General features: G+C 42.6%; 1 protein-coding gene across 1 annotated transcript in view; it reads right to left on the bottom strand.

Moving 5' to 3' along the window:
• Positions 1–12,204, bottom strand: part of LOC104524757 (rho GTPase-activating protein 32) — a gene marked incomplete at its 3' end in the record, with an annotated part of 81,991 nt that overhangs the window by 30,685 nt on the left and 39,102 nt on the right. The window lies entirely within an intron of this gene.

Raw genomic sequence — 12,204 nt, 5'->3', positions numbered from 1 at the left:
GTGTCATTCCAGTCCACGTCCCAAGCACCACCACTAGTCCTGTTACTCCCACTAGTCTTGGTACCCTCCCCTTACAATGGCTTACATTTCATGATCTGCTCTAAAAACACAGGTTACAAACTGATCATAAGCAATTCAGACTGTTTGCAAAGCAGATTAAAACCTGAAATATCTTTCAAGAAGCTGTTTCATAAATGAAAGAGAGATTCTTATCCAGTGCAGAGCCCCAGGAAGAGAAAATCATGAAACCCTCCCTTAAAGATTTCCAAGAGCAGGAGAGCAGCTGAAGAAGCAATCGGGATCTCACAGTATCAACAGTAACAGTTCCACCTTCATATCTTGAAAGACAAAATTAAGTCGTATATCTTGCTCAAACACAATTTTGCCAAAAGGAGCAGTGCTTGCTAGCCAAGCCTTTATTGATCATATATCTACAGGCAGGATCAGCTTAAAAATGCTTCTAGTTCATGTGGTCTCCCCACAGCCTGGGAAAAAGCAGCTCATCTCTAGTAAACTGGTAGATAAAGACAGCGATTCCAGGAGCCTCCTGCCGAGGATAATTTATTGGCAATTCCTCTTGTGGAGATAAACAGCAGCAAAATAAACAGGGGGATAAGTAAGTTACGATAGGGCGCATTCAGGAGTCTCATTCAGAAGCTCGGTGGTTTTACAGAGTACGATGCTGTGCATGGGCATTTATTTCCCTTCCACAACAGGGGTTAACAAGAACAAAACAAACTCTCTCATCTCTCCTCTCCAAAGTGGCTTTGGAAGATGCCTTTTGCTCTCCCTCCAAGAATAATCCTCACATCAAATTCTGGCAGATCTGTGCTTGGAGCAAAGCAGCAGGCATTCTAAAGACTCATTTGTTTGTCTGGAGCGCCACAATTTCAAGCCTACTGTGAACCTGTCTGGAAGGCACACAGGACCTGCCACGTTCCCTGCACAGAGATCCAAAAAGCAAGGGCTAGCGACTGCAGAGAGGACTTTAATGAGAGCAGAGGCAGCTTTCCAGTGTTTCACCTGACAGTGTGACCACAGGCAGGAAAAGAATGAAAAACACAACTTTGGAGATTCAGACACTTTTATGTTATATTTGCTCTTACAAACAACCAAAGTTTTCGAAAACCATTTCAAGGAAAAGCACCACATACATCTGTTGCCAAGACTAGGATTGTTGGCTACTAAAGTGCCAAATCCTGACCAGGTAAGAGCTGGCTTTGCTTTGCAAGGTCAACGGGGCTGCGTCTGCTTCTCCTCGCTGTGCCTCTCACCCCCAGATGTCAAAGCAAGCTCGTTTAGATAGCTTTGGCTTTAATTTCCTTCTTTGCCAAGTGATGTTAACTCCATCAACCAGCTCTCCTGAAGAAAGGATCATTTGTGCAAAGCTCATGTAGCCTACACTTGATTTGTCTATGAAACTTATTTATTTCAACTTCTGCTCCATAAAGCCATGAACACTTGTTCTGGATCTCGCTCGCACACACGTATCTCAGCAAGTGAGTAATGCAGAGGCGTTGGCGCAGAGCCGGCACGCAGGACAGCACATAACTTAAAGAAAAGGTTTTACAAGAGCTTTGGCAAATCTATTCTGTGTGTTTGATAACTCACACCATGAACTTGCCTCGCTTCCAATGACATAACTCATTCTGCACAGTGTTGGTCATCTAAAGCTTAAAATCTTGTGGCTAAAACAAATTAAAAATAAAAAAAAAAAAGAGAGCAAACCAGAAAATAAGTAAATAAAAAAATCCCTTCCCCTCAATAGAATTAGAGTTAAGATTAGAATTTAATGTGGAAGGCATTAAATAACTAGATGATAATTAACTAGAGAATTAAAACTATAGGCTAAGGAAATACACTTGGTCCCTTCTCCCTCCAAATCTTCTCCCTATCTGTTTCCAGGTAGAAGGAGCAGAATCATTCCTCCCAAATTCCAAATCTGTCTGTACCACCACACTTGAAGTAAACCAATCCACCAAGAAACCATCTCATGTCAGAGGTGTGAAGCCTACGCTGACCTGGGACGTACCCAGGGCAGACCACTCTAGAAAGCAGCAAAAGCTTGTGGAATAACTCCGAGGAACTCTTGGAATCGATGTCAATATTCCACACAGCTTTTCTCTAAACTCCTCTGAAAACACCGCACTGATGGGGAGCCAGCAGAGACACAGTTTGTGCATCACTCTATTTGCACACTGGTGACTGGCTCCTGCAGAAAGTTTTTAGTGTCACTATGAGTACGTAATCAACACAGTATTAAGCCACAGGGAGCAATTACTCGTTTTTCCAGCAAAATGTAAGCACAACCACACACATCCATTACCGAGCCAGAGCCGTCAGATACATTCTGGCATCTCACACCAAGGTGCTGACAGAAACACGCCCCTGAACAGCAGGTGCATCTACCGAGGCGTTCCTGAACACAGGCTCCTGCCCGTGACTCAGTTTGATCTGGATGGATCAAGTGCAACACACACATAAAACCATCGCCATAAAACCTGCTGCGAAGCGATGGACAGACCGCGCCTGTCTGTGTGTGAGGGAATGCAAATGCACCTTCTGATCGGGTTCAAAATGCATCTCACTGCCAATCACAGTAATTCAATATATAACATGAATACAGCTGCTTTCTACATAATAAGAGAAACTGCAATGCTTCATAATATTAAAATTATTAGAAGTTGCTATTAAGCGTGAGCAACACAAGCCCCACTGGCAGACCCTCCCCATTCACTTGATGCCGTGACCCTACACAACCGGCTGGCAGCACCTGGCACAGTGCTCCAGGCAGGAGGAACAGGTCACGGGAGATTCCAGCTCCTCAGCAGAGAAGGATGTGCTGGGGCAGATGACAAGGAACCGGTCTCATGGACAAGTATAAACTTCAGCAAGTTTCATCTCAAACTCAGCACACATCTGTAGAAATCACAAGGAGAGAAGAGATGGCAAGAATGCTGAAGTGTCTTACGCCAGGAGTTTTGAGTCAGTGGAAAGGTTGATGCTTTTCCTGGCAGAGGATGTGTCATTGTTCCAAGGAAACCTGGGAATCTACGTTTTTCCGAGATGGAATTTAAGGTTGACTCCCTGGCGAACGCCGCCAGACACATGCAACTGAATTTTCTGCCGCTCATACTAAGCCATAAGCAAAAGCTCCCTAAGTTTCCAAACCACTATTAAATCTGATCATTTTTTCTGACTCTATTAGGAATGGACTTTTTATTATTATTATTATTATTATTTCTAAACCACCACACTTCTAATGTCTCCTTGATGTCTGTCCTCTCGCTAATTTACGATGTTTGTGCAATTTAGCAAAACAGACGAGGGAAAAACCACAGGACAAATGCCACCTTTATGCATCACTTTGGAATGTATGCATTGGGTGAAAAGTATGTCTGATTGCCGAGAGCAAGAAATATGAGGCTAATTTTCCTGTGAAATATTGCTATGTTTGATTAAAAAAAAAAATAAATAAATTCTAGAGCCCAAATATCCTCAGGACAAATCCTGAAAAAATTAAAAGCCTTAACACCGATTCAAACGCAGAGATGCAGACTCATTATATGAAAAAGCTTTTATTACCTCTCTCAGCTCCAGCCTCTGAACAGACAATCCTTTCCCTGCCTCCCAAATTACCCTGGCGATTCAAACACCACTACATCTTCATTCAGCCGAGTCCATTACTTACATCAGTCTGTCCTGTAACGGGGCATCTTCAGGACCTGTTTTTCTGATATATTGGAAGCCAGCATTTTATTCTATTTGAAATTTTAGGTTGGTAAATCTTTTTACAAAGGGAAACATTCTGTAAGTAATTACTCAGACAGCATAAATGTATTTATCTGGCCTTTTTTTCCTCTCTCCAGATTTATCTTGCTAAATGTACTAATTATACTCCCACACAGTTTCCCATCTTCTCCTGCTTTCTCCTTTTCCTACTGAACTATGGCTTCAGAGCAGGAAAAGAACATTTCTGACAGAGTGGCTTCTTTACCCAAGCACAAATATCCTGAAGTAATGATGAAAGTAAAGACTCTTAAGAAAGACGTTTAAAGAATATTTTTACATCTGAAACTCCATTTCTTCACTGCTATTTGAAATCATCCCTTTGAAATCTCAAAAGCGGTACCCAAGAGCAGCAAGAAATATCAAACAAAGCTCAACAAGGCAAAAAAAGAAAAGAAAACGCCTCTCCTGTAACTCTGCACAGATTATTACTCCAAGCCAAGCTCGGTGTGACCAAACCACTCGCTGCACGTCAGAGCTGCACGGAGCGCGGTGTGTTAGACATCAATTATCTCCAGAGAATGGATCAAACCCCACGCGCCTGCCGCACTCCGTCACCAGCACCAGGGTGACAGACAGGCCAGCAAAGCTGTCCCAGGGCAGCTCAGTTTTCAGGTCAGTTTTGTAAAGTATGATACAACTGCGTGGAAGCCTCGTGTAGGTGAATTTTGGCCATGTAAGGTTGCTCATATCGGCACTGAAGTTCACTGTGTAGTTTAACTTTGTATTTGGATGCTGAAATTAAACTGAAACACATCCCTGCAGTAAAAAGGCCAAACGTTCCCATGAAGATATCCTGGTTTTCTCTGACGGATTGAGCAGAGTATGACAGAATCCATGTAAGGAGGATACGAGCAATAGAAGTGAAATTAAATGCTGGCTTAAATTCTCTTCCTAGCAGACACAAGTTCACATCAAATCACAGGTGTATTCAGAAGGCTGAATTTTCTGCAAGTCCAAGCACTAAGTAAATTCTAAAGGTTGTGGGATGTGTATTTTGCCTGTAGCTACTTTCGGAACTATTTTAAGCTTGCAAATCACATGAGATAATTTTTTTCCTATGGAAGCATGATTATTCAGCAGTCAGCATCCCTTCAACTGAGCTTCACCTTCAAGACTAATAAATCCTCCCATCGTTTATAAATATGCACAGCTAGAGAAAAGCGCAGATAGTAACATCACAACAGGATCCTTGAGGTGCTTTAATCACACTGGATGGAATAACAGTTCCATATGTGCCATATATGCACAAGAACAGGTCTCCTTTGGGTTATTTTATTAGTTTGTTTTTAATATAAGCTTCCAATGAGGTCATGTCTGCACACTGTGCATCTCGGTTCTCTCCTCTGCGACAGTTGTGATCTGTGAAGGAACTCGAGGAGTGTCACAGCTGCTCCAGCATCAGTCTGGTAGGTGTTGATTTCCTTTACGTTGCTCTAGCTGAGAATGATGATTCTGTTTTCTTGTGATGAACACCTCCCTGGGTTACAACATGTTGCTCACTAGATACTTGTGAATATGCAGGTCCAGAAACATCCCCTTGTCAGGAAGGATTTGCGTAGGTCCAACGATACACAGTGGGGGTTGGGATGGGGTGCGGTGGGAAAGACTCCACTGCACATACAGCAGCTTCTGACCTCATGGTTTTCAGGTTTACCACAGTGATGGTGCAGGACAGCTCCCCTCTGACTGTTAAAGGTGGTTAATTACACAAAGGGTAAAAGATAAGACATGTTTAGGAATATTAATCAACTAAGCCAGCAATACAAAATAAAGGTGAAACCAGGTAAAATGCAAGAGGAGGTGGAAGGCAGTTCCTCACGATTTCCACCCTGTCCAATCTGACATGCCGTTTTGGAGAGGCGGATCCTCCCCACGCCACACGATCCACGCTAAACTGCTGCTCTCAGACACGAAGCACAGCGGGATCCAGATCCTGCCTCTCTGAAGATGAAATCAGGAGGAACTCTGACAGAATTTCACTCGTGCTGCAGTCAGAAACGCGCGACTTGGAAAGATCTCACTTTCAATCCCTGATTCCAGGTTGAGCTGCCAACTCTGATGGAGTTTGTTTGTTTTTATTCTAAAGCCAAGTATATTTGATGCCTAAGCTTGTTGAGACATAAAATCTCAGAGTTGTATCAGAGATACTTTCCCCAGATTTTCCTGTATTAAGTTGCAAATGCTTTCTCATGTGGTCTCACCCTTTTATTTCCTCTAAATGTCTAAGAAGGTCAACCTTCATAAGCAATGAAATATTCATAAAAACTTCTTGGATGCAGCCATTAGGGACTCCATTAAGCAAAAACAACTTCTTAGGGCCTGAAAACAGAATGTTTTCATGACGTTAAAATAGCTGATGTTATTAGAAACAAACTAACGAACACCCTCTGTATGCGGCTGCATGCAGAGCTGTGCCTCGGGCACTTGATGATTGGCAAAGAGGACATAATATCCTGAAACGCTCCACAAGCTGAATTTGCCACCTGTGGGTTTTCTGGATGGAATTTAGCAGGTTTGTCTTTTGTCTTTAAATCTCTGTATGAACTGATCGTTAGGAAACTTCCTCACTCCATGTATTTCAGGCTACAGAAATAATGGCCAGAAGATAAATGAGACCCAAACCATCGTTAGTGAGAGAACTTCTTACATTAAAGCCACCAGGCTGAAAAGTGCTTTTCACTTTAGTTGGGTGAAAACTGGATTTTCTGGCTCCTTTGTATGAAGCAGAACCTATCTCACTTGTAATGAAACGTGGGAGAAATACAGAACTACTACCGGATTTGCTTCACAGATTTCTTTCCTGCGTGCTTTTTTGCTTCCATGATCTCATTTTTCTTCTCCTTTTCTCATGGGGGAAACTACTTCCAGTCTCTGAGGTTTCAGAAGACAACAATGAAACATGACGCTAAGCAGTGGCTCTCAGACAAATGTTTACCATGGACACGGGTGGCTGCAGTTCTGCCAGACATACACGGGGGTAAAAAGTCCCTGCAGCCAGTAACTGTGACCACAGCTGGGGAGTCACTGCCAGGGTGTATCTCAGAGTATGGATGGGGGCAAGCAACTGTGTTCCTTCTCCAAACTCATTCTCCAGAGAGCTTCTTAGGCCATACCCAACACCACACTAACCAGGCTGCAGGGCTACAGCAGCCCTGAAGCACAGGAGTCAACGTCCACGAGCTCTGCTGCATAGAGACGTGCTTCAGGGACTAAGAACTAGAAGATTAATGAACAGAATCTGGTACTGACTCCATCTATTACTTCTGAGCACCAAGAGACATACCATGGAATAAAACACAAAGGAAAAAGATGGCTTTGCTAGCACACCTATGATGGAATCAAAACCACAGCAATTCCAAAGAAAGCTCGTTGGGTAAGTCCCCAGCCCAGCGACACGAACGCATCTGGTTCCAGTAAATACAGAGCCTCTATTATGGCACATTGTTGATTAAACGATTGTTCTGTTGTTTGCAGAAAACAGACACTTTGACAGGCGCTGGAGGATGTGTGATGTCTTGCTCCACAGCCTCAGTATTTCCATGCTGAAGCACTGACACCCTGTCCAAGCACACTGGGCCAACCTTGCAGGAGGAAAGCGATGATCAGTGCGTTGCCCATAGCCCACGTGTGGCTTGCTGTACAGATGTGAGGGCTCACAAGGAAGGGAAGGAAAACAGTAAGTGTAGCACAGGCAAAAGGAAATGGAAATCATCTTCAGATACACAAGTTCTCTCTTTCAAATTCATTTTCCATAAGACAATATCACCTAAATGAAACGTTTCCTTAATAAAATCAATTGCAAGGATGTGTTAAATGACTAAAGGTGCCATTAATATTCCATATAATTATAAACACTGGAGAAATTCCAGGCACAGATACCTCCAGGTCCAATGAACCAGGCTCCAAGCAGAGCGGTTTGGTTTGGTTTTGAGGTAGGAGTCTGAATGTATATTTGAGTGTCTTTCTCACAGAAAGTGCCTTTTAGAGTGTATCATGCAAACAGCATTTCTGGACCAGGCTGATGATTCTGAACTTCTTGTTCTGTTTCAAACTTCTGAGATTTGACTCTGACTAAGCTGCACGGTACTTGTTGGGAGTTTGTCCCCAAGATCTCCAGCGCATATGGAGTTGTTCCCTATGAATTCCTAGCTTTTCAAATGTGAATGATAAAAAAGAAAGAAAGAAACAAACAAAAAGCCTGGCTACTCACAGAAGCGTGTTGTAAGGAATCAGTGTAAGAAAAGAGCCGCGAGTCAAACAAATAGATTTCAAATCATTAATTTAAATCTCACAGCTGTTGAACTTTGTGTGCGAGAAGCACTGCCGTGCATACTGTGCAGTATTTTGAAAGCAGTTAGTCCAAACAGTCCTCCTTACTCTGACTGCTCAGCCAAACACACACATAAATAAAACACAGAGCTCTCAGTTTCTGTGACTTACAGCAAAGGTTAAGCTCAGATTTTTGAGTACCACAAGTACTGTATCAGCAGCTCTTACCTGTCAGACTAACCAAAAACTCAAACGAAAGGTGTCACTCAGCCTGAGGAAACTAACAGAGGAAAGAAAATAAAAGTATGTTAAGAGATTCCCTTTATTCACACATGCAAATCTGAGTGTGAGGGATAAAAGGGTTATTGGGCCATAAGAAAAGCAATGAGCAAAGATAGGCAGGAAATAGGAAGTGGTTTAAGTCCAAACTCTCCTACACAAAAGACAAGGAGAGCTGAGCCAGCACAAAGGGAGAAGTTACAACACATCCTAAAAGCTTACGGTGACGAGTTCCAAATGAAGGAGCAATGGGAATTGTTGGAATTATTTTGCAATGGCCTTGTAGATGCTTTGCATCTATCTGCACCACTTATTGAGAGCTTGGAACAGCACTAGGCTGCCTGTGGCAGGAATTTCAGAGGTAGGCACGTGGAAAAAGTCATTCCTAGAAAGCCTAGATGCTGATTTTGTCTGGTTAAAAATTTACTGGCTATGAATGAAAAAATGCATGTAATCTTGTACAACTTATCTGTCTGCTGTATATTTTTTCTCTGGTTCCTGTCAGCATGGCATCTAAGATGAGTATTATGTGTCCTTGCAGCTGATTAAACATTTATCCAAATCTATGTTTCACATACATACACATCTGCACCAAAAAGAAACACGTAATAAAGGTTTACAAAATGATCCAGATAAAAGTCCAGAGTCAATATGCATTCTCTTTATCAATAGATAGTACTTTATATTCATCAAAGGGTTATTTTTTAAAGAAAGATGCATGAAATATCAAAGAGGAGGAAATAAATTATAAAACTCACTCATTTTAAAAAGAAACCTTTGCTAAACCTGCCCTCACAGCAAAGGAAGTGTTCTAGGCATTATTAGCAACAGTTTGGAACCCAACTAGCACCATAAAATGCAATCCACTCCTTTTTTTACTGGCTCCTCCTTTCTCTAGTTAGTAGAAGACACACTAGAAGTTTAAAAATGTGTGTCTGAGCAGTCATTCCCTTCAGCTGAGGTAGGAAACCACTACTGGGATGTTCCCCAGCCCCACTCCCAGTTAATTCCTTGTATTTCATCAATATGGCTTTCAGACTGACGTCCTCAGTGCAAAAAAAATCTTTCAAAAGGCCACAGGTTAATCCCTGAAGGAGAGGCACAGTTTGCATTATCCTGAGCTTTAAAATCTGTCATGCAAGACAGTCTGCACAAAAATGCAATAAACTGCCCCTTTCAACTATATTCTGCAAAGAAAACACTGCCTGTTAAATCATAATCTGATTCATTCTTTATTGTCATTTGGTGCCATCCTTAAAGCATTCTTCCAGTTGTTTTTATTTTAGCATTATTATTATTATTATTATTATTATTATTATTAAATTGTGCAAGGAAAGAAAGAAGTTCTTATATCAAGGAGAGAGGATCTCTGAAAGGCTGTGTACTACTTACCCCTGCTACAAGAATCTCTTCTTGCCATGGATGGGACCCCCTAGCCAAGGCCTAACAGTTCCAGGTCTCTCCGTAGCTTCCCAGCAGCTAATTGAAAAAACCTCCCAGGCATCAGCTCCGAAACACAAGAACTCCAGGCCAGCAAAATCAAATCAAACTCCCCACACTCGCTTCGCTCGCTCTCCTCTCTTCCTGGTGCCGCTGCTGCTTCTTCAGATGAACGTGCCTATGAATAGCATTGAAGATCTGCCTCCACAGCCCTGTGAGCCGTTTCCACACTGCCCATTTCATGCTCAATTTGCACTGTAGAGAAATCAGCGGTGTTCCTTTCTCTCTCGCTCGCTCTCTCATTGGAAAGGTCCCACAAGACAAGCCGTAGAGTTTAACAAGAGCCAAGAGAAACAGAGAGGGAGGGAATGCATGCAGGGATTGTGTTCAGGCGCGGCGTACAACTCTGCTGCTACAGCTCAAAAAAAAAACCCCCAAAAAACAACAAAAAAAATGACAGCAAACTGCCATCACATGCCTGAAACCCAGCACAGTTCAAGGCAAGCTGATTCCTCATCGTTCTTTCTTTTCCTCTGGTATCAAACTGTCCAGAGCTAAAGCTCCATGAAATTCCTCTCCAGTCCCTGGTGCTGTGCAAGCTGCAAATCAATGCAGGATGTGTGCCCTAATGCCTGGGTACAAGGGTTCTCTGTTCACTGTACATATTCCCTACAGAAAACAAGTATTTAAATGATGAAAAGTTTGCTGTCAAAATCTTCCCTCTTCAGTTAACAGCCTGAATACGTTAGCTGGTCCAAGGGCTCCGTGCTGTGACCATAGGATGAATGATACTTAGGTATCTACAGAATCTAATTTTGCAGGTCATTATTCACGGGCAGGATTTTATCACTCAGCACCTGAGCACGGATAACCACGAACAAGGAGATCGCCCTTTCCCCTCAGCTCAACATTTTGGGTTCAATTTTCAGCGTGCATGGTGATTTAACCATTCAAAGAACCATGAGTTCTAACAAATACCACAGCACGTGATACTGCTACTGGAATTTCACAGCCCAGAATATCAAGGTCTAATCATTTCTATGCAGAAAGAGGCATTTTGCAAATTACTGACCCATGTAAGTGGTTCTAATTATAGCCAGGCTACCTGTGCCTGGCATTTCTGGTACCGTTGAAGGGAGGGAACACAATTAGCACTCTCTTCTCTCATCTGTGTTTCTGAACTCACAGCTTAAACTGGAAATTTTAACATTTGACAACATTTATTACAGTGTTTGGCCAAAGAACTCCCTGTTCAAATTCTAATTTAACTTCGCAGTCCAATTCAGGGAAACTGTAGGACACATAAGACAGAGTTCAGACAGGTCTCAGAAGCTGCAGGTTACTGCCAGTGCCTTCATCTTTCAAGAGCCAATAAGTGCTTTTACCCTGAATATGTCAGAAGTCTGTCTTGTATTTAATTTCTTATTATTTTACTCTAGATAGTTGTCTTTTTGAAGTGTCTGCTTTGCTTGGGACACTACAGTCATCTCAGAGATGGGCTGCCCAGCACAAAAAACAACAGCAAATTATCACATAAGCATCTAGTGGTGTTAGCACAGTGGCCAGTTCCACTCACATCACGCATCAGGAATTTCCCACAAGTTCATGCTTTAAGTCTAACTGCAGAGTGCAGATTTTAAGCAAAGTCTCTTCTTGCACACTTCTCAAACTTAATTATCATAGAATCATAGAATGGTTTGGATTGGAAGGGACCTTAAAGATCATCCAGTCCCAACACCCCTGCCAGCAGCAGGGACACCTTCCACTAGACCAGGTTGCTCAAAGCCTCATCCAGCCTGGCCTTCAACACTTCCAGGGAGGAGCAGCCACAACTTCCTTGGGCAACGTGTTCCAGTGTCTGACCACCCTCACAGTGAAGAACTTCTTCCTAATATCTCATCTAAACCTCCCCTCCTTCAGCTTAAACCCATTTCCCCTTGTCTTGTCATTAACTGCCCTTATGAAAAGTCCTTCCCCAGCTTTCTTGTAGCCCCTTCAGGTACTGGGAGGCCGCTATAAGATCTCCCTGGAGCATTTTCTTCTCCAGGCTAATTCTCTAACAAGGATGCAGTGAGGTGGCAGAGAACTATGCTCATTCCAGTCCTGATGCCCATTCTCCTGCCTACACTGACAATGAACTTCAATCTCTTTTACTCGCTCATTTCTCCATATCCGACGTGGCAGTGCAACACATCCATCTATGATGCCTGAAAAGCATCTTCACGTGACTGTGAAGATCAGTTTTCATTCCTCACGTGTACAATCTAGAGCATAGTATTGGAACATGCACTTTTAAGCCTTCTTCATCAGCTGATAGGGATTTCCCCCTTTCTCTTTGTTCTTTCGGCTCTGAAAATGCCCTAGAGAGTTTGCACTGCTCAATGCAAGCTGTTTAAAAAACCTGAAAATTAAAAAGAAACTCAG

The sequence above is a fragment of the Antrostomus carolinensis genome, unplaced genomic scaffold (genome assembly GCF_000700745.2).
Source record: "Antrostomus carolinensis isolate BGI_N321 unplaced genomic scaffold, ASM70074v2 scaffold22465, whole genome shotgun sequence".
NCBI lineage: Eukaryota > Metazoa > Chordata > Aves > Caprimulgiformes > Caprimulgidae > Antrostomus > Antrostomus carolinensis.
This window is presented reverse-complemented; position numbering and strand designations above follow the sequence as displayed.